A 25928-nucleotide genomic window follows, 5' to 3' on the forward strand; every position below is an offset into this window, starting at 1 on the left:
GTACCCCATTCCTCCCTCCAGTACCCCATTCCTCCCTCCAGTACCCCGTTCCTCCCTCCAGTACCCCATTCCTCTCTCCAGTACCCCATTCCTCTCTCCAGTACCCCATTCCTCCCTCCAGTACCCCATTCCTCCCTCCAGTACCCCATTGCACTTACCTCTCCTGTGGTTGGACGGGGCAAGGGACACTCTCTACACAACAGTAAAAAGGAAAAACAAATGTTGCACTTAGACTTATTCTCACCTTCCCTCATGTGCAAAATGCTTGTGAGAAAGACAAGAGCTGGGACTAGTGGGGGGCAGATAAGTGCGTATAAGTGTGGGTACATGGGGTACAGTCAGGATGGGGGGCAGTAGGGCAGAGACAGGGTGTTGGAAGGGTTTGTGTTCCCCCTACAGTAATAGCAATTCGATGGCTTCCTTCTCTTTATGTTGTGCAGCAGGTCTGATTCTTATAGGGAAGGCCTCGCTTTTAGTGCCCACTCTAAATAAATGGTGTAAAAATGTTCTTTGTGACTGTATTACAGGTACAAACTGGTATTTACATAAAAGACTATTTTTTATTTACTTAATCAGATTTGGTGCAGTTATTTCAGCTGTGTTACACTGTATCCCAATGTCTCCCCATTCCTATTCCCTGTATTACACTGTACCCCAATCTCTCTGCCACTTGTTCTATTGTACCCCCTTTCCCTTCTCTTTATTTCAGTGTCCCCCAGTGTCTCCTTGTGTCCCTATTTATTATGAAGTATTTCTAGAGTATTTCTGGATTTGTTGTAGTTCTTTTGGCTCTGTTACACTGTACCCCAATGTCTCCCTGTCTCCCCATTCCTCTTCCCTGTATTACACATTATCCCAGTGTCTCTGCTACTGTTCCACTGTACCCCCCTTTCCCTTGTCTTTATTTCAGTGTCCCCCAGCGTCTCATAGTGTCCCTATTTATTATGAAGTATTTCTAAAGTATTTCTAGATTTGTTGTGGTTCTTTTGGATCTGTTACACTGTACCCCAATGTCTCCCCATTCCTATTCCCTGCATTTCAGTGTCCCCCAGTGTCTCTGCTACTCTTTCCACTGTACCCCCTTTCCCTTGTCTTTATTTCAGTGTCCCCCAGCGTCTCATAGTGTCCCTATTTATTATGAAGTATTTCTAGAGTATTTCTAGATTTGTTGTAGTTCTTTTGGCTCTGTTACACTGTACCCCAGTGTCTCCCCATTCCTATTCGCTGTATTTCAGTGTCCCCCAGTGTCCCTCCATTCTGTACCCCCTTTCCCCAGTGAGTGTTCCAGAGTAGAAGATTGTATGTGAGACTGATAATAAGAGAGGTGTGTGAGTTCCATTGTATCAGTGGTATTTCCTATAGTTACACTGGGGGTCATTAGTGACACAATATTAATCATTAGTGAGACAATTAGTTATTAGTAATGATGAGCCGGGGGAGGGGTTATTGATTTGATTGATTAAAGGGGTGATCACCCCCCCCAACCCAATTCTTCTTTTATTTTATTTTTTTACTTTTGTCTAATTTGAGCCCCACCTCCTCCCCTGTTGGCCCCTCCCTCGGGGGCGGTACCGGCCCCTCCCTCTCACCCCCGGTTTGACGCTGCAGGATTGGGAAATGATTTGGAGATTCGGGACATTGCGGCTCCTCCCCCCGCCCCCCCCGGGACTGTGACAAGTGAGCGGGATGATGTCGGGGGCACACAGGTAACTGGGGGGTCCTATCACTGCTCCTGAATTCATTCCTGACCCCCGATATTTCAGGGGTGCAGCAACTCAAGCCGCTTTTAGTTATTCCCCCGGGGCACACAGGGTTAACAGCTTTACACTGACACATTAACCCTTTATGGAGTCTCCAAACTGCTGCTCAGGCGCAAGGCTGTTGTGCACAAGGGGTTAAGCCCCCAGGGATAAGAAGACCAGGCACGTGCCTCTGGCTCCCAGCACATCAGGGGTTAACCCCTCCCCTCAGCTGCCTGCTCCTCTGGGGGGAGTCTTGTCTCCTGGGGGGAGTAGTGTGCACCCCCAAATTGCTGTGTCCCAGGCTGCCAGTCCTCTAAAGTTCCCCCAGAAGCAGAAGCAACAACTGAAGCAGCAGCAGCAGCAGCAGCAGCAAGAGAAGCAGCAATTTCTTCTCCCACCACAGAGGGGGGCAGCATGAGTCTCAGTCCCACACTCTTATCTTCCCAGGCAGCAGTCGGCTCAGCAAAGTTCTGCCCAAAACTTCCATCTCACAGCCCAGCCACTGCTCTTCCCTGAGGGATGGGGGCCTGATCTGCACCCCTGCACCTCCCAGCAATGCTTAACCCTTAACTGCTCCTCATTCTTACGCCTGGGGGGCTACACTGACGCCCGAAAATCCCCCCAAACCTGGACAGCAGGGCCTGAATCCCTCCGGACAGTGGCTCAACACACAGTAAGTCTCGCTCTTCTCTTTAACCCTTCCACCTCAACCCTTTAACTCTTTCATCTCAACCCTTTAACCCTGCCCGCTCCCCAGCCCCGGCACCCGCTCTTGCTCCTGGGCGCTGCCCCTTCGCTTGCTTTCACTCGCTCTTTTTCTGTAAGTCGGCAGCTGCGCTGATAGGCGTGTATAGTGGTAAGGAGCTCCTCATGTATGTGCCACAATCATTGCATGGGATCTAAATCTAAACACGGGGTGCGTATCCACGTCAGTAATGTCCGTCTGTCTGTCCGGCGCTGTAATATGAATTTATTTATAAAGTGCCCTCAATTCAGTTGCAATTGCCTTAATAAATATCAAACAAGGACTATAACTTACGTCCGTCCGTATGTGATATCTAATTGTGCGTCTGTATGTGATGTCTAATTGTGCGTCCGGCTGTCTTGCTACATATTTACATGTTGTCTGTGTGTCAGTCGGTATGTTTCTCCTGTGTATTTATGTGTTATTTGTATCTTTCCGCATGTATCAGAGCACACAGTATAAATATTACACGGCACGTATCTGCTACTATTTACTTTCCTTGCCGTTACACTGTTTTATCGTTTTTCCTGCTGCTTTGCTGATGGGGCGGCAGATTTGGGAGTTGTTAAGCCCAGGCCCCCCCTTTGCTGTCCAATAACTATTTACCCCGACAAGGCCAGTGATAAACAATAAATTGTCATTAGAGTTACTGCGCAATTTAACCCCAGCAGCGCCCCTCTCTGCCCAAATGTTGTCCCAATTGTCAGGCCGGGGCCTTGTCACACACTGGGTGCCCCTAGGAACGTCTCCGCATGGGAACATCTGCTGTGGAACAAGGTGTCGTAGGGAATATAAGGGATATTTGTCTAATCACTCCAAAGACCCCTCAATCTCCCAGGCTTTGCCTTTTACACATAAGGGGGTCTCAGAACAATCCCTGCTGCATTCCCCTCATTGTCCTGCTTGGAAGCTATGTGCATATTTGGGGGATACCCGAGAGCATTTAAACTGTATAAATAGAGGGGGATCTGCAACTCTACACAATATACAGTATTTACACACACACCAATATTGCTTATAGTTTTACATGGGGCACAATGTAGCCCCCCCAGATGTAACTGGAGATTTTAATGTAGAAATGATCCGTGTGTGTTTTTTTTTTTGGGGGGGGGGTTGTGACAGACACGGACATGTATTTATTGTGCAATAAGTTGCTGGGAGATGTGTGTTCTTGTGCGTACATGATCGCATGCTTTCATATTTTAGGGAAAAAAAAAAAAATCTATCACTTGGGGGCTGTGCCGACATAATTCTAGCGCCGTATAATTGTTATTTGTGATGTTGCTACAAGTATATGATTTAACCGTTGCTGCAGTGCGCAGGATTTGCACGCGAATCTGCTTCCAGCGCGTTTATACGGTTACGTGTGCCGTGTCGCAGGTCTTGCCCCAGTCTCATCGCTGATATTCAGGTTCTTTAAGGACAATGGGGAAGGTTGCGGAGGCATTGTGTAGATAGGGGCTGTTGTGTCTGAATGTCAGGGCCATTGCTGTGTGTGTGTGTGAGAGAGGCTTTGTGGCCTGGGGAAGGGAGATTAATTCTGTAGTCGGGGTGTTTCCTTAAGTGCAGACAGTTAGACTTTTGCACCAGATAAAAGCCAATGGATCGTGTCCTGTCTCGATAAGCCGTTTAATTGTCACTATCACAAATGTGCCGCCCAATCAAGTGACCAAATGCATTGCAGCAATATTCCTTAAATCTTTCAATTCCCCTCCGACCCATACAAACATCATACATATATATATATATCTGCTATTCCACGGCATGTAGTGCAATATATATATATATACATATGCTGGCAGCGCTTATAGATATTTTATTCTCAATGCCATTCGGGCTGAATCGTTTCTTTTTTTCTTCTCGGCAATCGATTTTCCCGTTGGAATTCACTCGCCTTGTTTTATATTTATCTGCAAAGTCTCCAAAAAGAAACCTCAGCAGATTACAAATCAGTTCTGTATTAATTACTTATTTATATATATATATATATATACGGGGGGAAATGTGTATGTGCTGGCAGGTTTCCCTCTCGCAGGACTCTAACACCGCCGAGGGTTGTGCAATGTCCCCCCCCCCGTCTCTCTCCAAAACTTCCTCACTTATAATACATTCTTGTGTTAAGCGAGAAAGGGTGTTTGTAAAACAATCTCCTGGCCTGCTCCTGTGTTGGGTAAAGCCGATCTCTTAATGGCATTTTGTTTTGAACAGTTGCTGATCTTAAAGTTCCCTCATAAGGTAAGATGGCACTTGGTCTGAAAGGAAGGTCCAAAATGGCACATTTATAATTAGACAGCAAAGTCAGCACGTTGTATGTATTGCTATACTGGGATGTGCCTGTGTGTTCCCTGTCTCAATAGCTTCTGTTCACTCCCATTACTTTCCCAGAACTCACATTTAGGGGATCAGTCAGCACAATGCCTTTGTCTTAAAGGGACATTTTTATCAACATTTACGTTTCTATTCAGTTGCCTTAAAGCAAGTTTTTTTTAGTAACCTGGAATAGATTCACAAAACTAAACATGAGTTTTGACACTTAGTGCTGCTGTATGCTGGAAAATACACAGTGCAGCATTTCAGCTCTGCTTTATGGCTGAGATTCTAGCTCTATTCAGAGCATTCTGTCCCAGTGGCTGCACAGATCCTATCTGATCCCCATTGTAAGCAGCAGTCCTGTCCTGCTTTATGGCAGCTGAGATTCTAGCTATCTGTATAACAGAACATTCTGTCTCAGTGGCTGCACAGATCCTATCTGATCCCCATTGTAAGCAGCAGTCCTGTCCTGCTTTATGGCAGCTGAGATTCTAGCTATCTGTATAACAGAACATTCTGTCCCAGTGGCTGCACAGATCCTATCTGATCCCCATTGTAAGCAGCAGTCCTGTCCTGCTTTATGGCAGCTGAGATTCTAGCTATCTGTATAACAGAACATTCTGTCCCAGTGGCTGCACAGATCCTATCTGATCCCCATTGTAAGCAGCAGTCCTGTCCTGCTTTATGGCAGCTGAGATTCTAGCTATCTGTATAACAGAAACATTCTGTCCCAGTGGCTGCACAGATCCTATCTGATCCCCATTGTAAGCAGCAGTCCTGTCCTGCTTTATGGCAGCTGAGATTCTAGCTATCTGTATAACAGAACATTCTGTCCCAGTGGCTGCACAGATCCTATCTGATCCCCCATTGTAAGCAGCAGTCCTGTCCTGCTTTATGGCAGCTGAGATTCTAGCTATCTGTATAACAGAACATTCTGTCCCAGTGGCTGCACAGATCCTATCTGATCCCCATTGGAAGCAGCAGTCCTGTCCTGCTTTATGGCAGCTGAGATTCTAGCTATCTGTATAACAGAACATTCTGTCCCAGTGGCTGCACAGATCCTATCTGATCCCCATTGTAAGCAGCAGTCCTGTCCTCTTTATGGCAGCTGAGATTCTAGCTATCTGTATAACAGAACATTCTGTCCCAGTGGCTGCACAGATCCTATCTGATCCCCATTGGAAGCCGCAGTCCTGTCCTGCTTTATGGCAGCTGAGATTCTAGCTATCTGTATAACAGAACATTCTGTCCCAGTGGCTGCACAGATCCTATCTGATCCCCATTGGAAGCAGCAGTCCTGTCCTGCTTTATGGCAGCTGAGATTCTAGCTATCTTTACAAGAAAACATTTTGTCCCAGTGGTCAGAAATCCACTCCAAAATTCCTGGTTTCTATCGCTGGGGGAATTCAGTTATTGGGAGTAATTATCAGGGTGGGTGAGAGAAGAAAGCTTAGCACAGCAAAGAAAACAACACCACTGCAATTTCAAGCCGTATTTGTATTTAGTAAGCTCTAATTTGAAGTGCATAAAACAAGAAACAGAAAATATATTTTAAAAGAGAACAATAGTTTGAGACATTGTCAAATAACAGAGCCGGGAGTCACATCTTCCCCAGCTGCAAACATAATGGCTTGTATTTATTACACCAGTTTAAGGAAAACTGTCACGCAGTCAGTACGCAGGCCTTACATATTGCCTAACACTGGATTTGGAGAAATACATATATTTATGGGTGTTAGTGGGGAAAGTGGTATTTAACCCATTAGCATCCCTGCTCCTGGCGAAAATAAGTCTATGTTTGCCCTTTCCCCTGTTCCATCCCAGGCAGCCTGACCCGGAGACAAACTCCTTCCCGTTACACTTAATTCCTGACATTAAATATACAGCCTATAATATATCTACACACGGAGATGTGCCGCTGCAGAACCCTTCAGGGATAGGGAAAGCTTTGCCCTCCAGCACTTCTCTACTACTCATCCCAACTCCCCGGGGGGCTGCATTTCCGGAGAGAGGGCGGCTTGACATTCGGCACAATGAACACTAACAGTGTTAGTGTAAAGCGCTCTTTCTCTGCAAGCTTCCAGGGTCATTAACCCTCTTGGCTGCAACTGACGACCAAAGGGTTAATCACTATAATAGGAGGCGGCTCGTAATCCGAGGGATGGGAGGCTTAAAAATAATTCTAAATTTTATACATATCTAGATGTTGTTTTTTTTTATTTCATACAATGTTTTTTTGTCCTGGAACCCTGTCAATAATAACAATGGAGTATATATATATATATATATATATATATATATATATATATATATATATATATATATATATATATATATAAATATGTTTTTTTAGATTAGTGGGGGGAAACAGCAGTAACAGGTGTGCGTGCCTGGCAGTCCTACATGCAAGGAGCAATGTGAAGCAGTGCGTGTGATACTAATCCATTGTATGTTATTTCGGAGGGTTAAGAAAGGCATTGCACTCAGGCACAGCTGTTAACCCTTGGCTGGGAAGGAGGAAGGCAGATCCCCTCTGTATATGGCCTTCATGTAGATCATGCACAATATTGACATCTATAGCTGGGTATGTGACATTGTATTGAAAATCTTATCGTCTTTGTATCCCCTGTATTGACCAGTGTTTGTGTTATATGATATATATAAACATCCTACCGTACAGGCATTTTATACATACACCGTAATAATAATAATACTATCTATATTGCCCATATCTCTATCTGTATCTATTTAAACTTTGATATTTATTTAAAGCCGACGCCGCTCTCTTATTGATTGAAGGAACATTTCACAGTCCGTAGGCTCTGTTTTCGTTTTCCATACTGCGTTCCCTTATTACGTGTTGTTAATAACGATTGGCAGCTCAAACTGGCGGCTAATTGCCCCAGATCTAATTGACCCTCGCATGCGTGCCTCAGTAGTAGGGAAATTAGATTGCAAGCTCCTCTGGGGCAGGGAGTCGTGCGACTTATTAAACAGTCATGGTGTTGCGGAATATGACGGCGAGAAAGGGTGATTATAGTGATTAGATGTGGGGGTTCAGTAAGCCTGAGGCATTAAACCTTGGGGGGGGGATAGCGTTTCATGTCAACTGAACCAATGCCGGGAGTAATTGCGGCACAAGACGATCGCTCGGCATGTGTATGGAATTAATTTCTCTTGTTACATGTATGGGACCTGTTATCCAGAATGTTTGCAAAATGGATCTTTCTATAATTTGGATCTTCATACCTTAAGTCTACTAGAAAATCATATAAACATTAAATAAAGCCAATAGGCTGGTTTTGCCTCCAATAAGGATTAATTATATCTTAGTTGGGATCAAGTACGAGCGACTGTTTTATTATTACACAGAAAAAGGAAATTGTTTTTAAATATTTGAATTATCTGGATTAAATGCAGTCTATGTGAGATGGCCTTTCCATAATTCGGAGTTTTCTGAATAACGGGTCTTTCCATAATTTGGATTTTCATGCCTTAAGTCTACTAGAAAATCATATAAACATGAAATAAAGCCAATAGGCTGGTTTTGCCTCCAATAAGGATTAATTATATCTTAGTTGGGATCAAGTACAAGCGACTGCTTTATTATTACACAGAAAAAGGAAATCAGTTTTAAAAATCTGGATTATTTGGAAATGATGGTGTATATAGGAGATTGCCTTCCTGTAATTCGGAACTTTCTGGACTATGGGTTTCCTGATAATGGGTTTCCCGATAACGGATCTTTCTATCATTTGAATCTTCATACCTTAAATCTAATAGAAAATCACGTAAACATGAAATAAACCCAATAGGCTGGTTTTGCCTCCAATAAGGATTAATTATATCTTAATAATGGAGTCTATGGGAGACGGTCTTTCTGTAATGCTGAGCTTTCTGGATAATGGGGTTCTGCATAAAGGATCCTGTACCTGTTGTATCCTGCATGATGTTCTCTGGAACTGCTTTGGGATTAAGGGTGACACTGGTACAATGGGAAAATCATCCCGTTTAATTGATAGGATAACACTAAGGGAGGCTTGTGGATGTGCAAATCTGTGAGGGTATTGGGCCCTCAGCTTTTGTTTAGAAAATGTGATCAGCAGGGCCCCAAAATGTGATCAGCGGGACCCCTCTTTTTTAATTTTACAAGTGAAGGAAGAGACATTTGTGTGCTATTTGGCCAATTTCGGGGATTATATAGAAGAGGGACTATGCCGACGGAATACATGGGGTACCCTTGCGTTGGTGAGCGTCAGACTGAGGGTTTGAAGTTTATGATCCAGAAGAACTGAAATAATCATCTTGTCTGCTCATATAGATTCTGACATCTGTCCCATAAGTACTAGTGTTTATATATAATGCTATAAAGGAGAACCAAACCCTTGCTAATAAAAACCGCTAACCTACATAGACCCCCTCCCTGCACCCCTCGCCTAGGTGGTATCTTTGGTAAATGCCCCTAACTCTTTACTTACCCCTCGGCATTGGAGTTCACAGGCGCCATCTTCTTCTCTTCAGTAATCTCCGGGTCTTCTTCCTGCGCTTCGGCAATTTCCGTCACATTCGGAACTAGGGATGCACCGAATCTACTGTTTTGGATTCGGCTAAATCCCAGAATCCTTCTAAAAAGAATCAGCCGAATACCGAACCGAATCCCAATCCCAATTTGGAAAACATTTTTTGCTTCCTTGTTTTGTGACAAAAAGTTACATGATGCAAATTAGGATTCTGATTCGGTTCGGCCGGGCAGAAAGATTCGGCCGAATCCTGCTGAAAAAGGCCAAATCCCGAACCGAATTTCGGTGCATTCCTAATCTAAATTTACAGGTGGGAACAGAAGGGTATATTTACAGGAATATACAGGTGCATTGTAGGTGGATATAGATAACAAGTTTGTAGTTATAGAGAGATATAAATGATGTATATTCTATACAGTGTATATATTAGGGGATTCAACCAAATTCTAAATCATTGACAAAAAAAGTGTGGAAGCAAATCTGACAGTTTGCACATTTCCATTAAAACTGAACGGACAAAACCGCATCCTCTCGTGTTACAGTCTATCCCCGGCGTCGTTTCTGCCGAACTCTTACAATTGGGAGGAAGAGGAACGTTATGGATGTGCTGAAATGGAAAGTGCTGGAATGACAGACAGAAAGCAGTGGATGGACAGATGGAAGGGACAGATTGATGGGTGGATGGGTGCAGACGATGGACAGGAAATAAATGAGCCCCTATAATAAAGGTGATTCCAGGTGGGATATAAAGGAATGAAGTTTATACAGAGAAGGGAACATGATCTGTAAATGAGAAGCTCTGGACTCATCGATGACTCTCGTTTGATTACAGACAAGAGTGACAGGCCGGGTAATGTTGGGAGACAAGTGACAGGCACCCTGACGTTTGTACAGAGACTGATGCTGGTTGCCCGTGGCCATTCCTTCCTCTTCTTGCCGGTCACTTTCAGGCTGTCAGGCCTCCGAGCTCCCCCCAACCCCCCCGCCTGCGGAGTCAGATAGTGCGCACTTTGCAGAATAGCACGGCCCTTACCAATTCCCTTTCAGCTGTTCTCAAATCTCTTTTATTCCAATCACAAATTGTCTTATTTGGAATCTCTATTATTAGCCGGTGGCCGTGCTGGTGGCAGCTCAGCTGAAGGGTTTATTGCCCTTGTATAAGTTTATTGCGCGTTCCTGGAAGTGTGTTATAATAGAAAAAAATCGCCAACAATTTTCTCGCCTCAGGGCCTTAGCGACTGCCTGGTAAAACTATTAGCTCTCGTTAATAAAAACCGAAGCACTGTCTGGCCCCTCGTCTCACTGCCGTGTCTCTCTCGTTTGGCACTGAAGCACTCTGGGAACTGGGGGGCTGCATATATTTGGGGTGCACTGGATATAGGATAGTGTTTTACTCTGCATAGAAACAAAACAACAGGGAGGCATTTCAACACCATCTGTAGCCAATACTTTATTTAGAAGTGTGACTGTTGTATATATTTCATTTGTTTATCCTTAACCAACAGCACATAGAGGGCTATAGGTTATTCTATTCCTTCTCTGGATATTTGTGTGTGTATATATATATATTTATATATAATTTGTCATCATCCTGAAGAAGGCCCAAGTAAAGGAGCCGAAACATTGAAATAAATCACTTTACTTTTTTCACGTATTACGTCCTTGGAGTGCGGTTCTTTGATATTTGTATATATATATGAATATATATATATTTATATATATATATATATATATATATATGTGTATATATATATATATATATATATATATATATATATATGTGTATATATATATATATATATATATATATATATATATATATATAATACACAAAATCCATGAATATCCTGTAACTTATATCCTTATAAACGGTGCTTAGTGATGTCATTGGTTATAATTGGAGCTTAGCTATGTCATTTCTGTCACATGAGTCACTGAAACTTGTATTTTATAATAAACAAAGTCACCTCGGAGTTTCATGACCTGTATAAAAACACTCAGCTTTGGGCTTTTATATGGTCATGGAACTCCTCGGTAACTTATTATTTCCATATATATGTATTTATATCAGCTAATCTCTATAACAGAGTATTCTGTCTCAGTTGCATTGTAAGCAGCAATCATGCCCTGCTTTATGGCAGCTGAGATTCTAGCTATCTGTATAACAGAACATTCTGTCCCAGTGGCTGCACAGATCCTATCTGATCCCCATTGTAAGCAGCAGTCCTGTCCTGCTTTATGGCAGCTGAGATTCTAGCTATCTGTATAACAGAACATTCTGTCCCAGTGGCTGCACAGATCCTATCTGATCCCCATTGTAAGCGGCAGTCCTGTCCTGCTTTATGGCAGCTGAGATTCTAGCTATCTGTATAACAGAACATTCTGTCCCAGTGGCTGCACAGATCCTATCTGATCCCCATTGTAAGCAGCAGTCCTGTCCTGCTTTATGGCAGCTGAGATTCTAGCTATCTGTATAACAGAACATTCTGTCCCAGTGGCTGCACAGATCCTATCTGATCCCCATTGTAAGCGGCAGTCCTGTCCTGCTTTATGGCAGCTGAGATTCTAGCTATCTGTATAACAGAACATTCTGTCCCAGTGGCTGCACAGATCCTATCTGATCCCCATTGTAAGCGGCAGTCCTGTCCTGCTTTATGGCAGCTGAGATTCTAGCTATCTGTATAACAGAACATTCTGTCCCAGTGGCTGCACAGATCCTATCTGATCCCCATTGTAAGCAGCAGTCCTGTCCTGCTTTATGGCAGCTGAGATTCTAGCTATCTGTATAACAGAACATTCTGTCCCAGTGGCTGCACAGATCCTATCTGATCCCCATTGGAAGCAGCAGTCCCTGGATATGTTATGTAATAGGAAAGTGTAGAGAAGTAAGTTAGAATGTATAAGAAGTGTAAATAAGGATATTATGGACTAATTATATCCATTCAGGATGCCCATGCTTGGAGTGTGAGTATAATGGTGCCTTTGTACCCCCCTCCTATTGAGTGTAGAAGTGCATTTGGCGTGTGTTGTGCTTTTAGTGCTCGCTGTTCGCGCAGTTGCTGCTTTATACAAATAAACGCTGGTAATTCGTGCAGCGAGACTCCAAACCAAAGTAACAAAAGGCATCAAAACTGCTCTTTTGTTCTGCCGCTAAACAAGAATTGACTGGAGCTGTCAAAATGTTTTTCCCAACAACAAAATATATGAATTATTCACAGGCAGTAAACTGTTTTGTCTCTCCTATGGAATACAAGGAGTTTTGCCTCTCCACTCGCAAGACTATTACACACACAATCCGTCAGTCAAGCGAGGAGCTCATGTGAAGTCGGGGTTGTCCCTGACCTACAGACGAGAGGGAAATTGACTGGATTGTACAAATTCAATCCTATTTGATCTGTCTCTCGCCACTTTCATTTCCCACTCACTACAATGTAACACTTCCCCAGGGATCGGCTCATTGTTTGTACTATAAGCACTCGTTAAATCACAGGCGCTTCCCTGTTAATAATAAGTTCTGCACAGCAGCAGCGAGGAGTTGGGGGTACAGGCACTCCGCTATGGGGATGGGACCCCGAGTGAGGGCATTTGGGCAAAGTGTAAATACAATGGGGCAAATTCACTAAGCGCCAAACGCTAGCGTCAATTCGCTAGCGTTGGGCATTTTCGTTACTGCGCAAATTCACTAACGAACGCTGGCGTAGATTCGCTAGTGTTACTTCACACCCTTACGCCTGGCGAATTTTCGCTACGGACGTAACTACGCAAATTCACTAACGTGCGCAGTGTACTGAACGCTACCTTTTACGCTAGACTTCCTTCGCCACCTCAGACCAGGCGAAGCGCAATAGAGTAGATAGGGATTGCTTCAAAAAAAGTCACAATTTTTTCTAAGTCCCAAAAAACGCTGGCGTGTTTTCTACATTATGGCTTATAGGATGAAAAAGATCGAAAAAAATTTTAACGCTCCCCTCCTTCCCCCCTACATTTCCTGACTCATGGCAACTTACCTGGACAGTGGGCACATGTGTAGGGCAAAATAAAATTTTTATTTGATGTTTTGAAGGTTTTCTAGGCATTTGTAGTGCTGATACGTGTTCCTCCATTGAAATTTGAATTTGGCGCTGTATGCAAATTAACCTTCGCTAGCGTAACTTCGCTTCACTTAGCGAATCAACGCTAGCGCAACTTCGCAACCTTACGCTACCCCTGTGCGCAACTTTTTTTTTTTTTTTTTTTTTAGTGAATTTGCCCCAATGAGTGTGTAAATCCACCAGCTTGAATGAACTACCTGTAACTATAGGCAGCTATAAGGAACTGCTACTTGTTCTCAGTACTGCTATACAGAGCTGGGGGATCAGCAGATGCATACTCAGTACTGTTATACATAGTGGGGAAGTCAGTATCAGTGGAGAGATACTCGGTACCACTATACAACATGGGGAGATCAGTATCAGTAGATAAATACAGTACAGGTATGGGACCTGTTATCCAGAATGCTCAGGACCTGTGGCTTTCTGGATACGGAATCCTTCCGTACTTTGGATCTCATGTAAACATTAAAGTGAATAGGCTGTTTTTGCCTCCAATAAGGATTAATTATATCTTAGTTGGGATCAAGTACAAGGTACAGGTATGGGACCTATTATCCAGAATCCTCTGGGCCTGAGGCTTTCCGGATAACGGGTCTTTACGTAATTTGGATCTTCACACTTTAAGACTACTAGAAAATCATGTAAAGATAACTGATCCCATACCTGTACTGTTATACAAAGCAGGGTGATCAGTATCAGCAGATAGATGCTCAATACTGTTATGTAGAGCAAAAGGTCAGCATCAGCGGATAGATACTCGGTACCATTATACAGAAAGGGGAGATCAGAGGAGAGATACTCAGTACCATTATACAGAGAGGGAAGATTAGAGGAGAGATACTCAGTACTGTTATACAGAGAGGAGAGATCAGTATCAGAGGAGAGATACTCAGTACTGTTATACAGAGAGGAGAGATCAGTATTAGAGGGGAGATACTCAGTACTGTTATACAGAGAGGAGAGATCAGTATCAGAGGAGAGATACTCAGTACCATTATACAGAGAGGAGAGATCAGTATTAGAGGAGAGATACTCAGTACTGTTATACAGAGAGGAGAGATCAGTATCAGAGGAGAGATACTCAGTACTGTTATACAGAGAGGAGAGATCAGTATTAGAGGAGAGATACTCAGTACTGTTATACAGAGAGGAGAGATCAGTATCAGAGGAGAGATACTCAGTACTGTTATACAGAGAGGAGAGATCAGTATTAGAGGGGAGATACTCAGTACTGTTATACAGAGAGGAGAGATCAGTATCAGAGGAGAGATACTCAGTACCATTATACAGAGAGGAGAGATCAGTATTAGAGGAGAGATACTCAGTACTGTTATACAGAGAGGAGAGATCAGTATCAGAGGAGAGATACTCAGTACTGTTATACAGAGAGGAGAGATCAGTATTAGAGGAGAGATACTCAGTACTGTTATACAGAGAGGAGAGATCAGTATCAGAGGAGAGATACTCAGTACCATTATACAGAGAGGAGAGATCAGTATTAGAGGGGAGATACTCAGTACTGTTATACAGAGAGGAGAGATCAGTATCAGAGGAGAGATACTCAGTACCATTATACAGAGAGGAGAGATCAGTATTAGAGGAGAGATACTCAGTACTGTTATACAGAGAGGAGAGATCAGTATCAGAGGAGAGATACTCAGTACTGTTATACAGAGAGGAGAGATCAGTATTAGAGGAGAGATACTCAGTACTGTTATACAGAGAGGAGAGATCAGTATTAGAGGAGAGATACTCAGTACGGTTTTATAGAGCAGGGAGGTGTGTGTTGATACTATGCAGGTTACTCAAAGTGATAAAAGTTGCACTTTTAAGTCAGGGGGTGGGAATGGCAGTAGGTAAAGTTTGGGTGGCAGGGTGTGTCATTTCTGGACTCTTCACTATTGGAGCCCAAGAGCTGACAGTCAGGCCCCATGCTGCACGAGGTGTAAGTAAGGTGCAGGGAAGCTGTGGGATCCCAAGAGCTGATAGTCTTTAGTGTAGGAATGTTTGTGAGTACCAGGCCGGCCCTGGAACCAGCAGGGAATGTTCTGTTTCTCATTATCATGAAATCCCTGCGAGCTGATTGGTCCTCGTTACTCGTTTCCTAACAGGGCACCTAGAGCGTCGGCGGGTGGGCGAGGAGTCCGGGGCTCCTGAATAATAAAATGCCAATATTTCTCCTGCTGGGTCTGAAGTGAAACGGCTCAGGCACAGACAGGTACCGGCGCTGATAACAAACTGATAAGTTGCAGGAAAATATTTGCAGATGGTCTGTAACAGTGAGGGAATCAGGGAGTGCCGGGATTCTTCAGCAATATAATAACATCAGCTCAACAACACACTTGCACCCATGAAATACTGACTGCCTGCTCCCCACTGCCACCCTCGGAGCCACGCCCACTGCGGGGTTCTGTTCTACAATCCCCTTTATTTACCAGCTAATTCAGCCTTTATTTCACACTTTCACTTAGTCACAGCTCAGATCAGATGGGGGCGCTGTTCTGCTGCAGCTCTATGGCAAACACTGCCACGTGGCTTTTACTGGAGACACGCGGAACTGCAACGAATTCTTTATAAACCTGTTTAACAGCAACATTTATATATACATTTATGAATGGACTCATGTGCCCAAGTGTTTGCTCACCGGAGTGGCCAGTGGTTATTCTCCCTGCCAAATACATTTCTGACAGTTGGCCCAAAGGAATTTCTAATTAGAACAGGGGCCCTTGTACAGTATCTGCCCGTTCAGCCCATACGTTCAGCCATACGCGTTTCGCACCCACAGGCACTTATTCATAGGCATGCCTATGAATAAGTGCCTGTGGGTGCGAAACGCGTAAGGCGGAGTATCAATTGGTCTGTATGCCTACTTTTTAATATTTATGATGAATAAAAAGTGATTTTTTAACTTTGAGAATTGACTGGAAATATATTTTTGAATTGAGTGCCCTTTGGAGTTGGGGGCTATATTCCAGCACTTGGCCCTTTTTGACAGGCCTATACAGACTGCAGCAGTTGAGTAGTAAAGTTTTTTTGGATTTCAAGTTTGTTTATAGTTTAACTACAACATATACATTCCATAGGCACATACTGGTCTTGGCCATATATTCCAGCACAAACTGGTCTTGGCCTTATATCCCAGCGCATACTGGTCTTGACCATATATTCCAGCACATACTGGTCTTGGCCAAATATCCCAGCACATACTGGTCTTGGCCATACATCCCAGCACATACTGGTCTTGGCCATACATCCCAGCACATACTGGTCTTGGCCATATATCCCAGAATATACTGGTCTTGGCCATATATTCCAGCACAAACTGGTCTTGGCCATATATCCCAGCACATACTGGTCTTGGCCATATATCCCAGCATATACTGGTCTTGGCCATATATTGCAGCACAAACTGGTCTTGGCCATGTATCCCAGCACATACTGGTCTTGGCCATGTATCCCAGCACATACTGGTCTTGGCCATATATCCCAGCACATACTGGTCTTGGCCATATATTCCAGCACAAACTGGTTTGGCCATTTATCGCAGCACATACTGGTCTTGGCCATATATCCCAGCACATACTGGTCTTGGCCATTTATCCCAACACATACTGGTCTTGGCCATATATCCCAGCACATACTGGTCTTGGCCATTTATCCCAACACATACTGGTCTTGGCCATATATCCCAACACATACTGGTCTTGGCCATATATCCCAGCACATACTGGTCTTGGCCATATATCCCAGCACATACTGGTCTTGGCCATATATCCCAGCACATACTGGTCTTGGCCATTTATCCCAACACATACTGGTCTTGGCCATATATCCCAACACATACTGGTCTTGGCCATATATCCCAGCACATACTGGTCTTGGCCATATATCCCAGCACATACTGGTCTTGGCCATATATCCCAGCACATACTGGTCTTGGCCATATATCCCAACACATACTGGTCTTGGCCATATATCCCAGCACATACTGGTCTTGGCCATTTATCCCAACACATACTGGTCTTGGCCATATATCCCAACACATACTGGTCTTGGCCATATATCCCAGCACATACTGGTCTTGGCCATATATCCCAGCACATACTGGTCTTGGCCATATATCCCAGCACATACTGGTCTTGGCCATATATCCCAACACATACTGGTCTTGGCCATATATCCCAGCACATACTGGTCTTGGCCATTTATCCCAACACATACTGGTCTTGGCCATATATCCTACCACAAACTGGGGTCAGTGTTAATAAAGCTGGATGAATATATTGCCATGCACCCCATTTTTATCTCCATATTACACCCCCACACATAGAACCTAGGGAATCTAGAGGACTGTGTTTTTGTGGGGTACACAAGCACCTTCCAAACTGCATGAGGGACATCCCCAAGTGTTATATGAAGTCTATGTTCTCCCGGTAGTTATTGTAGTTCAACAAGAGATTCAGGGAGACAGAGAGACTGCGCTTTCCCGGCTTTAAGGGAAACAAGTCTCTGTATAAAATCTTCTACATATTTAAATAGCATATGGCTGTAATTCCCAATCACACAAACTTCACAAAATACCCCCTCCCTCCCCGTGTATTACCCATTCTTTTTATTGTGACTCTCTGCTTAGTAATGGGAAAGAGCAAAGAAGAAACACAAGTTCTAAGTATCGGGTCAGATATTCAGATAGAATTCTGCTTTATTTTTCATGAGTCGGATAAAGATTTGTGCGCATGAGACTGGATGGGAAGATGAGAGGCATTTCCATATCAAAGGGGGAATCTTGGAGGCTGCTGGGTAATTAAAATGCAGGGGTTTGGGCCGAGTAGGAACCATTTCATGTGGAATGTTATCAACTCTGCAGCAAACAGCACAGGAATTCCTCCCCTGCAACCAATGTATGTGTCCTGCGATGTGATACTAATATTGGTACTTACACACTCTTATGTATGTCTGCGACTCAGTACCAGCTCCACTGGGCTTGTTCCTTTTTATTCCTTTGGTTCATTCACCTCTGTCATAATGCAGCAGTCCTGTCCTGCTTTATGGCAGCTGAGATTCTAGCTATCTGTATAACAGAACATTCTGTCCCAGTGGCTGCACAGATCCTATCTGATCCCCATTGTAAGCAGCAGTCCTGTCCTGCTTTATGGCAGCTGAGATTCTAGCTATCTGTATAACAGAGCATTCTGTCCCAGTGGCTGCACAGATCCTATCTGATCCCCATTGTAAGCTGCAGTCCTGTCCTGCTTTATGGCAGCTGAGATTCTAGCTATCTATATAACAGAACATTCTGTCCCAGTGGCTGCACAGATCCTATCTGATCCCCATTGTAAGCAGCAGTCCTGTCCTGCTTTATGGCAGCTGAGATTCTAGCTATCTGTATAACAGAACATTCTGTCCCAGTGGCTGCACAGATCCTATCTGATCCCCATTGTAAGCAGCAGTCCTGTCCTGCTTTATGGCAGCTGAGATTCTAGCTATCTGTATAACAGAACATTCTGTCCCAGTGGCTGCACAGATCCTATCTGATCCCCATTGTAAGCAGCAGTCCTGTCCTGCTTTATGGCAGCTGAGATTCTAGCTATCTGTATAACAGAACATTCTGTCCCAGTGACTGCACAGATCCTATCTGATCCCCATTGTAAGCAGCAGTCCTGTCCTGCTTTATGGCAGCTGAGATTCTAGCTATCTGTATAACAGAACATTCTGTCCCAGTGGCTGCACAGATCCTATCTGATCCCCATTGTAAGCAGCAGTCCTGTCCTGCTTTATGGCAGCTGAGATTCTAGCTATCTGTATAACAGAACATTCTGTCCCAGTGGCTGCACAGATCCCCATTGTAAGCAGCAGTCCTGTCCTGCTTTATGGCAGCTGAGATTCTAGCTATCTGTATAACAGAACATTCTGTCCCAGTGGCTGCACAGATCCTATCTGATCCCCATTGTAAGCAGCAGTCCTGTCCTGCTTTATGGCAGCTGAGATTCTAGCTATCTGTATAACAGAACATTCTGTCCCAGTGGCTGCACAGATCCTATCTGATCCCCATTGTAAGCAGCAGTCCTGTCCTGCTTTATGGCAGCTGAGATTCTAGCTATCTGTATAACAGAACATTCTGTCCCAGTGGCTGCACAGATCCTATCTGATCCCCAGTGTAAGCAGCAGTCCTGTCCTGCTTTATGGCAGCTGAGATTCTAGCTATCTGTATAACAGAACATTGTGTCCCAGTGGCTGCACAGATCCTATCTGATCCCCATTGTAAGCAGCAGTCCTGTCCTGCTTTATGGCAGCATTCTGTCTATTATTGCTACTGTGTTGCTAGGCTTACTGACCCTTAGCCACCAGCTATTTGCTATTGTATCAGAATGGAGGGTGAATAGGAGCAGAATGATTACAAAGATAACCAATGACAATATAAATATTTGGGGGAAATTTATCCATAACTTGTTTAATCCTATAACAGTTATATAGTCAGACTAACCAGGCTTTACAGACATATCACAGAGTGGGGCTCCCCACCCAATAGTAACAGTCTCCCTAACTCCCACAAATGAATATGATCTATATATATATATATATATATATATATATATATATATATATATATATATGTCTCAGCTATGTATGCAGAAACAGAAGATCCAAGATTATTGCAATTATTAGTGATTTATTAAGTATGCTAATTGTTTGGGGAGCAAAGCATTTCCTTTGATGTCCTTCACATAGACTCGCTAATGATGCACAATCCAAAACAAAACCTTAATTACATTTACTATAATAATGTGCCGGGTGCAAGAGGGGCAAGTTCATCTGAGATACTTTCCCATAGAGACTGCTGGGGATGTCAGGGAGAGTAATGGGATGGGGAGACATCTACTTATATCAACGTTACCCCCTGTTGTAACCATAATGCGACACAGAGGTTTTTAGAGTGTCTTTTTGTACTTGTGTTTACTGGGAAAGTGTTCATGGAAAATCTTCCATAATTATTATTTTTGTAAAATATCATTTAGCTTACTGCATTCCTTCTCTATTTGTATTTCTACATATGGGAGGAGGAGGTGCCATATTGATTCCCTTAGACAGTACAGTATGAGGGTATAGCTTATTGTGTGCCCAGAACATTCCTTCTCTGTATATTTGTATTTATACATATGGGAGGAGGAGGTGCCATATTGATTCCCTTAGACAGTACAGTATGAGGGTATAGCTTATTGTGTGCCCAGAACATTCCTTCTCTGTATATTTGTATTTATACATATGGGAGGAGGAGGTGCCATATTGATTCCCTTAGACAGTACAGTATGAGGGTATAGCTTATTGTGTGCCCAGAACATTCCTTCTCTGTATATTTGTATTTATACATATGGGAGGAGGAGGTGCCATATTGATTCCATTAGACGGAACAGTATGAGGGTATAGCTTATTGTGTGCCCAGAACATTCCTTCTCTGTATATTTGTATTTATACATATGGGAGGAGGAGGTGCCATATTGATTCCCTTAGACAGTACAGTATGAGGGTATAGCTTATTGTGTGCCCAGAACATTCCTTCTCTGTATATTTGTATTTATACATATGGGAGGAGGAGGTGCCATATTGATTCCCTTAGACAGTACAGTATGAGGGTATAGCTTATTGTGTGCCCAGAACATTCCTTCTCTGTATATTTATACATATGGGAGGAGGAGGTGCCATATTGATTCCCTTAGACAGTACAGTATGAGGGTATAGCTTATTGTGTGCCCAGAACATTCCTTCTCTGTATATTTGTATTTATACATATGGGAGGAGGAGGTGCCATATTGATTCCCTTAGACAGTACAGTATGAGGGTATAGCTTATTGTGTGCCCAGAACATTCCTTCTCTGTATATTTATACATATGGGAGGAGGAGGTGCCATATTGATTCCCTTAGACAGTACAGTATGAGGGTATAGCTTATTGTGTGCCCAGAACATTCCTTCTCTGTATATTTGTATTTATACATATGGGAGGAGGAGGTGCCATATTGATTCCCTTAGACAGTACAGTATGAGGGTATAGCTTATTGTGTGCCCAGAACATTCCTTCTCTGTATATTTGTATTTATACATATGGGAGGAGGAGGTGCCATATTGATTCCCATAGACAGTACAGAATATGAGGATATAGAAGTGCAATAAACATGTAATTATTTTGGCCCTAGTGAAGTTAATAATGTACATTAGTGATATGATGGGGTAATTAATGTTACTACTGTATATAAGGGCTGTTCCCTAGGGGGGGAATGTAATACACAGTGCTGCTAATGGGGAATTTGCTTCCTGTGTGGAATTTAAGTTTCCAGTTTTTACATGTTGGATCTCAGAACCTTGATTTGCATTGGGATTATTTTAGGGGCTGAGAGCAGGCAAGTAGAGTGCAGGGGGGCTGCGTCTCACACTGAGGATCATGGTGGGCTCATTTGATGGTTCCCCCACTCAGGTCGGGTCAATGAGACTTTGATTTGGTTCTTGGGACGTGTGAATAAGTGGGAGAAATACAGGGGAAATACAAACAGATTTATACACATGTTGCAAATCAATGGGCTCCGGCCAGGAATATGAATATTTACTGCTTATTGATCACTTGCACATTAATCGCTGGTCTCTCTCATTCACTTTCATTTATCAAACAAATACCAGAACAAGAGTGTGTGGAACATTCGCGGGGTTTCTGCGCAGTGCTGGGGTATCCTGGGTCATTAATATGTTGATTGGGGAAAATCAGATTTTTGTTTTATCTTTCCCTTTACTGCGCATTAAAGATTGTAAATTAAGAGCCTTCTCTGTACATTTGTATTTATATACATGGGGGTGAGTAGCAGCAAACCCACTCTTTGCATTTCTCTTTTCCATTGAGTTATAGAATGGACTTGTCTGTACAGAGAATAGTTTTTTAGTAATGCCCTTTGCTCCCATCACTCCATGTGTTCTGCCCCAGCTTGGTGCTCGCAGGGTCTCTCTCTCTCCACTAATGGAGTTTATCTGTGAACAAAGTGAATATAATGCATTCAATTATATTACATTCTCTTCATTGGCTGAACTCTAATATTTGCTATTGTTTAAAAGTAACTTTCTCTCTCATCTCTTGCCCCGTGGTCTCCATCTTGCCCGATGTTCTCTATATCCCCCTACTGTCTCCATCTTGCCCTACCATTTCCATCTCACCATATTTTCTCCCTCATGCCCTTCTGACACCTCTTGCCCAATGGTCTCCATCTTGCCCAATGATCTTCATCTTGCCCTACGGTCTCCATCTCCCCCTATGGTCTCCATTTCACCCTACTGTCTCCACCTTACTCTACTGTCTCTATCTTTACATGTTTTACTTTGGCTTACCCTTTCCATCTTGCACTGCCCTTTTCATCTTGGCCTTCTGTCTCCATCCTGCCTTGCTGTCTCCCTCATGCCCTTCTGACACCTCTTGTCCTATAGTCTTCATCTTGTCCTACAGTCTCTATATTGCCCTATGTTTCCATCTTGCCCTACGGTTTCCATCTTCCCCTATGGTCTCCATCTTGTCCTACTGTCTCCACCTCCCTCTACAATCTCCATCCTGCCCTACTTTATCTATCTTTCCATTTCCACCTTGCCCTACCTTCTCCATCTTCCCCTACGGTCTACATCTTCCCCTACTGTCTCCATCTCCCCCTACATTCTCCATATTGCCCTACTTTATCTATCTTTCCATTTCGCCTAATCCCTTTCCATCTTGCCTAATCCTTTTCCATCTTGCCCTATTGTCTCCATCCTGCCATATCATCTCCATCTTGCCCTACTGTATCTCTCATGCACTTCTGACACCTCCTGTCCTAATGTCTCAATCATGCCCTACGGTCTCTATCTTGTCCTACTGTCTCCATCTTGCCCTGTGATCTCCATCTTGCCCTGTAGTCTCTGTCTTGCCCTACTGTTTCTATTTTTCCATGTCCATCTTGCCCTACTGTCACTTATTACAGGCACTGTTATTTGTGGTCCTCTACAATAATTGTTAAGGTCTCCATTAATAACAGTATTAGACTCTATACAATATGTTGGTAGTGCTACTAGAGTTAGCAGATTAGAATATGAACATTCACCAATTAACATTGAGATTGTTACTAAATTGCCTTCCCTCATTAAGTGATGTGACCAGCCTCTTGCCCCAGTAACCTGGCAGTGTGTAGAATAATGCAAACTTCCCTTTATACATTTCCTTTATGCTCCTTCATAATAAGAATGTGACCCTGTGGCTTTAGCACTCTGCTCTGTTGGTCTATAAACTCTCCACGGGTCTATATACTCTCTATGGGTCTATATACTCTCTAGGGGTCTATATATTCTTTAGGGGGTCTGTAAACTCTCCACAGGTCTATATGCTCTCCATAGGTCTGTATACTCTGTAGGGGTCTATAAACTCTCTAGGGATCTATATACTCTCTATAGGTCAATAAACTCTGTAGATGTCTAAAAACTCTCTTGTGGTCTATATACTCTCTAGGGGTTTATAAACTCTCTAGGGAGCTATATACTTTCTAGGGGTCTATAAACTCTCTAGGGGTCTATATACTCTCTAGGGCCCTATAAACTCTCTAGGGGTCTACAATCTCTCTAAGGGTCTATAAACTCTTTAGGGATCTATATACTCTCTGGGGGTCTATAAACTCTCTAGGGGTCTATAAACTCTCTCTAGAGGTCAATAAACTCCCTAGTCTTTAAACTCTGTAGGGGTCTATAATCTCTCTAGGGTTCTATAAACTCTCTAAGGATCTGTAAACTCTCTAGGGGTCTAGGGGCTATAAACTGTGTGGGTCTATAAAGTCTCAGTTGGTCTATAAAAAGTCTATATTGGTGTGGGAAGTGGTGGGCATGGCTGTGCCCAGGAAGATGGCAGATTTGTCACATTAGGGAGCTGACAGTTAGGCTGCACTTTCCTGTCCGTATCGAGTGATCCGCGAGGCTCTGGTTACATGTCCCATTAAGCGTGAGCCCTGTTGCACAGCGTTCCACATGAAAGGGTTTGTGGCAGGGCACTTGTAGGTTACTGGCATCGTTATCTACTGAAATTTTTAAGAATAGGATGAAATATAAATGATCAGACTTAATGGGCGACATAGGAAAGGAATAAGAGACGGAGGGAGATGAGGATTCCTCGCCGATGCCCTGCGCGTCCCCTTCTGCTTAAACACCATTCCCTTTATCGTTTTTAATTTCCTTTTTCCTGGGAACAAATGGCCGCTACCCCCGGCCCCTGCACTCCATCATCCGCCAAAAGGACATTGTAAGCAAACGACGAGGAAGACAAAACAGCGCTGAGAGGCCATTAAAAGTGCCCGGTGCCGCTCTTACGCCATGAATTATTTCTTCTCCTCGGAACAATGGGAGAATTTCCTGACCCTCTTATATCCGGTTTCTCTTAAATGCCCATAAATTGAGCTGCGGCCTAATGTGCCTTATGGTTTCTAGACGGCAGATGCGGTTCTTGGAAAAAGCTGAAACGTTCAGAATATGCAGAACTTAGAGGCACATTTATCAAATTTTATTAAAAAAATTAATTTTTTTTTCAACTCGGGTGAATAGGATCGACCCAAAAACTCAAATTGAGTTTGAATCAAATTCGATTTGAATTTTAAAAACTTGATTTGTGTTTTTTCCTGAATGTCAGGAAGACAACAAACAACTCCAAATTGATAACATGATGTCTTCCATGGACTTAAACAGCAATTCGCCAGATTTTAGGTGGTGAATAGTCGAATTCGCGTTCTTAAAGGGCCAGAGTATGAAAAAATCATGAAAATCAAATTTTTTGAAAAACTCTAATCAAATTTGAATAATTCCCTTGTTGAATTTGACAGTTTTGACCATAAACAAACTCGAAAATTCGAATTTTGAATTTAAATTTTCAATTCGACCCTTTATAAATCTGCCCCTTAGTGTAATATCCAAGTAACATGTATATATACATTGTATCAAGTTCTGTTTTTTTGTGCATAGAAGTACATTGGGATGGGAGCTGCCATATTAAAGGAGAAGGAAAGCTCCAAGTTTATTGCCAACAGTTTAGTCACAATAGTGCAAGCTAGAACGCTATATTTATTCTGCAGAATGCTGTCTCTGTTTGTTAGAAGGATAGGATAGGATAGAAGCTGCCATATAAGCTTGGTGTGACATCACTTCCCGTCTGAGTCTCTTCCTGCTTACAGCTCTGGGCTCAGATTACAACAGGGATGGGGAGAGGAGCAAACTGAGCATGCTCAAGTCCTAGCCCTGGAGGTTTAAGCTGAAAACAGGAAGTCTGATACAGAAGCCCATTAGTACACAATAGAAGGAAAGAAATGAGGTGTTTCTTTTGTCAGAGGACTCAGAGCAGAATTACTTTGAGGGGTTACTGATGTATTTATATAGACCTTTCTGATAAAGCTTACTTAGTTTTAACCTTTCCTTCTCCTTTAAGAGGGTACAGCTCATACAGTACTGCTGCCTAGGAGGAATGGCAGTTTTAGAGCTTGTATAAA

The 25928-nt window shown here is 43.1% G+C and overlaps 1 protein-coding gene across 6 annotated transcripts in view; it reads left to right on the forward strand.

Annotated features, from left to right (window-relative positions):
- Positions 1 to 1596: 1596 nt before the first annotated feature.
- Positions 1597 to 25928, forward strand: part of LOC108713441 (transcription factor Sox-6) — a 261335-nt gene continuing 237003 nt past the window's right edge. For 4 of the 6 annotated variants that reach the window (XM_041589668.1, XM_041589670.1, XM_041589673.1 and 1 more), the window contains exon 1: positions 1714 to 2415. The gene's annotated coding sequence lies outside the window, so the exon portion shown is untranslated. The other 2 variants (XM_041589672.1, XM_041589669.1) reach the window with 2 other exon arrangements.

This window comes from Xenopus laevis, chromosome 4L (genome assembly GCF_017654675.1).
Source record: "Xenopus laevis strain J_2021 chromosome 4L, Xenopus_laevis_v10.1, whole genome shotgun sequence".
NCBI lineage: Eukaryota > Metazoa > Chordata > Amphibia > Anura > Pipidae > Xenopus > Xenopus laevis.